This window comes from Aquarana catesbeiana, linkage group LG01 (assembly GCF_042186555.1).
Source record: "Aquarana catesbeiana isolate 2022-GZ linkage group LG01, ASM4218655v1, whole genome shotgun sequence".
NCBI classification, from domain to species: Eukaryota; Metazoa; Chordata; class Amphibia; order Anura; family Ranidae; genus Aquarana; species Aquarana catesbeiana.
In genome coordinates this window covers 720,725,475-720,729,784 of record NC_133324.1, presented here as the reverse complement: position 1 = coordinate 720,729,784, position 4,310 = coordinate 720,725,475, and the positions used below count along the sequence as shown (strand labels likewise).

At 49.2% G+C, this 4,310-nt stretch overlaps 1 pseudogene; it reads left to right on the top strand.

Moving 5' to 3' along the window:
• The first annotated feature begins 1,091 nt into the window (after positions 1-1,091).
• On the top strand, positions 1,092-1,156 carry LOC141124498 (U4 spliceosomal RNA; annotated as a pseudogene).
• Positions 1,157-4,310: the final 3,154 nt, after the last annotated feature.

Below are 4,310 nucleotides of genomic sequence, written 5' to 3'. Positions count from 1 at the left end.
CCACCCCTTAATTATATACATTGAATTTTTCAGCATTTCAACATAGGTGGTGATGATCCGTAGGAATCGCGTCTCCCTTACTTTTAAGCCGTAAGTGGAGCAGCCGGGTTACGGTGTAACTTGAGTGTGTCAGTGAGATATGCAATCTCGTTAACCGCGAGCTTTGTGTAGGGAGCTAGCCGTGTGAAATCGGATCACGCCCACACCGCAGTGCTCTGAGAAGTTTGCTCTGAACGTAGGCATGTATTAGTACATTCTGTGAGACATTTTTAATGCCTTCCCACGGATCATCATTCCCAGCAACATTAGCTAATTATGTCTAGAGCAAGGATCTTAATAGTTGAGGAGACAAACAAAAAAAAAAAACAAAAAAAAACAAAAAAACATAGGGAGATAAAAGTTTGGTAACAGTAAGCGCGCTATGACTTATCTATTTAATAGGAGTGCTTAACGGCCTCCCCCACCTTCAGTTTATAGCGTGAGAGAGTGGGGTTTCAGTGCAGGAAAGGATACATTGTCAGAGTGTCCAGGAATGTCAAAAATGACCAGAGCCGTGCGCGCTGAAAAGTCATTTCTTGATAGCTTTTGATGACCTTCTGCATTGACGAAATCGGTGATCCTGAGCTCCTGTTCCCACACCCCAGCAGCGTCTAGTGATGTGTCTTTTCCAACGGTTCTGTTGTGTTGCCCGGAGCAGGGTGTTTAAGGCCGATTCAAGGGCCTAGGTCTTGAAGGTGATTAGAATCTAGCAGCTAGTGGTAATGACGCATGACAAAAGCAGGGTAAGAACCGAATATAACTTCTTGAAACCAGTGAAAGGAAGGGTAATGTGAAAACCAAATCTCTGCGTGTTAATTGTTCCAGCGTCGCTGATCAGCGATCCCGGCGTGCTCTCCTGGTCTGCGTGATGTCCAGCGGGCTTGAGCCTCTATCCGTGCCTGGCGCTTGGTGACGTAGTCTGGCTTCGGATGGGGATCGCTGCCTCCTGTAACGGTGCGGCTGAGTATCCATAGGTTCGTTGTCAGGCGGGGATTTCCTGGGAGCCGGAGGGCGGAATTCCGCATACCACTCGGGGACATCTGTGAAAGGTATGCTTTGCGCAGTGGCAGTATCATAGCCAATGAGGTTCAACTGAGGCGTGATTATTGCTAATTGCTTCTCGGCCCTTTGGCTAAGATCAAATCTAGTATCTGTTCTTATCAGTTTCCAGGAGGTGGCGCTTGCTTCTGTCCCTGATCTATGGCGAGATAGAGATGGGATTGCGGTTGCTATGCAAAACCTGCTGGAGTGAAGGTAACCCGGAGCGGTTTGTAGCCGAAAGGGAAGCCTTCTGATGGGGACGGAGAACCATTCGGTCTTGGCGGAGGGTCGGGATCCTGGCCTTCTGGCCTGGATTGGGGCAGCTCTAGCTCTGGACAGTTATTTGGGAGAGAACGCTGGCTCCCCTTGCTCCCACCGGGGGAGCGGCCAGTATTTCCCAAATGTAATTAGGTAGGAGGGACGGAACGACGGTGAAGCCTGATGGCAAGGGCTCTCTCCAAGCTTCCAGAACTCCATACCTTTCTGCCTGGGGTGGGGGCTGCTGTGGTCTGGGCTGTGGGTCAGGGCTTTTTCGAAAAGCCAGTGATGAATGTGCCCCTGAAGTGGCAGTTCAGGGGTGCCGTATAGTCACGGTGTGAAAGCACTTGATTTTATGGCACCATGGTCACTTCACCACAACACACGTTTTTCGCACCTGCCTCTTGGGCCGGGCCTTTTGGCCAGGACCAGGGGAAATTTTTATGCCTGGCCGGAGGGCCGGCCATTGTATAGCACAATGGCCACTTTCACTCTCCCATCTCACTATCTTCCCCACTCTTTCTTTTACCCCTGTTTGTCACCTTTTTGTCCTTTTTTTGGTTGTTTTGTATACACGTTTGTCACTGTGTGGCGAGTAGGGTGTGGGTCCTCGGGCCTACTCTGAAAGTCTTGGGAGGGGGTGGACATAGGCCTTTTGGCTTGGTTCGCCCTCTCCTTTGAGGGGTCTCTCTTCGGGAGAGCCCCACTGTACTTGGGTTGGTCTGCTTCGGCAGTCCTTCCAGTTGTGGGGGTCCGCCTGGTTTCGGCCAGATGGACCCTTTGTCTGAGTACCTCAGTCCCTGTCCGGAGCCTAACGCCCCGGGGGATCAGGGTAAGGTCCTTCCCTAGTGGAGGACTCTGTACACCCGTTGCACGTTTTTGTGTTTCACTCTCTATGTGTGGGCACTTTTTTTGGCACCGGGTGGAAGTTTTTGAGGTGTGTTTTGCACGCCACTGGCTTTTCGATAGAGTCGCAGAAATAGCGCAAATCTTCTGGCACTCTGAGTAGTGCGGTGCGACCCTGATAGGAGGCTGATAAGCAGAAGGGGAATTTCCACCTGTATGGAATTTCCCTGGAACGCAGCACTTCCAGCAGGGGGCGCAGTTCTCTCCGACGTTGCAGTGTAATGGTAGAGAGGTCTTGAAAGAGGCGTATGTCTGCGCCATTGTGTGATAGCTTTGTAGCTATGCGAGCTTTACGTAGAATTTTCTTCTTTCAGTTGATAGTCTATTATGTGACAGATCACATCTCTGGGTGGGTCCGCTTCTCTCCCCCGTGGACGCAGGGCGCGGTGGATGCGTTCCATAGCTATGGGGGTGGTGGGGGGTTTATCCAGGAGGCCGTTGAAGAAAGAGGAGACCTCTGCTTGCAGCTTGTCTGCATCGATAGATTCTGGCAGGCCTCTCACCCGCAGGTTATGGCGCCTACCGCGGTTGTCCAAGTCCTCCATGTGTCGATTCAGGTCCCGCAACTGTAGGGTGTGTGTATCTAGGACCTGACACGTACGGCGGAGGACATTTGAATGGGTTGTAGTCGTCTTCTCCACTTCTTGGATTCTGCCCGCCATCGCTTGAATGTCAATCCTGAGATCCGTGATTGCTGCCGTCAGGGCTGCCGTGAGGGAGTTTTTTATATCCAGCGCCACGGAATGTAAGTCCTGGAGGCTAGGCTGTGAATTCGGCATGAGAATCACTGCTCCATTGTCTGGGGGCGGTATGGATCCTGCCGTCGGGCCTGCTGTCTGAGGAGAGCCTCGTGTGGGCGCCATGTTACCAGAATGTGAGCGGAACATTTCAGGTATATTTTGGCTAATCCTGCCAGTCATATCACGGGGGGACCTGGATCTGGACGCGGAGGAGCTGCGGGATGAGGTCCCCATGTTTTCTTGTAATAGGGCGGTTGGGTAACCTCCGTTTTAGTCAGTATGTCCTCTCTGTCAGCGGGAGCAAAAGACTTAAGCTGCCATCTTCTCCCGAGTTCAGGCCACGCCCCTCCTCGTCGATCTTTTGCGGGACGAAATTCCAATTGTGTGTACGCGGCATAACAGCCTTTGGACCAGCTTTCCTGGCTTTCTGAGATTATACTTTATTAATGTGGACAAAGATAGGGAAAGAAAAACACGAGTACTTCTAAGACATATGCATTCAAATGAATGCATACTGTATCTTGTAATTCTGAGTAGTAAGGACCTTTTGATTAGAATTGCCATAGATTTACTGCAACATAATAATGAGACCCTTTCCCAGTGACACGTGTAACAATTTGAATGGTTACGCCCTTCAGCCAGGTTGTCTGATTTTCACCACTCATCTTGCTTCCTTCATTGTCATATGCCTGCAAGTAACTCTGCCCTGTCTTCTGCTGAATACCACTGTGTGTGTGCGTATGACCCTTCAAGTGTCCAGGGGGATCTTGTTGCCATCGCAACTCACCACTAACTTTTTACTGAAACTGTGTTCAGTTATACCAACCCTGATGGGCTAAAACCTTGGCTGGTGCCAAACATTTGTGCATATAGCTCCGTCCTTGGCTACCGTGTGTAGCTACTGTATGAGTCCTGCCTTTAGCAGGCTACGGAAGAGGTCATAACTTTAAGAGGTCTCAGTGCAGATTAGGCAGTGTAAACTAAGCAGACAAATATAACTTGATTTCAGAATATGGATAAGTGTGATGTCACCAGTTACTTGTGGCTTCAGGAACAATCACACTAAATTACTCTTAAGTACAATTGTAATACACTCCCTGCTATTTGCCAATCACTATGAATTTCACAAGTCCCAATATATCTATATGATATTCAAGCAATGCTCTTTGAACTTAGTTATGGCACAAAAAAAAATTTGACCAACCAAAATTTTTTTTTTACTAATGACCACATATGATGACTGCCACATATTAGGACTGTAGAGAGTACTGTGTGACACATATACAAAGAAAATAGTCACATGACTGTTGCTGAACCCTGGTGTTA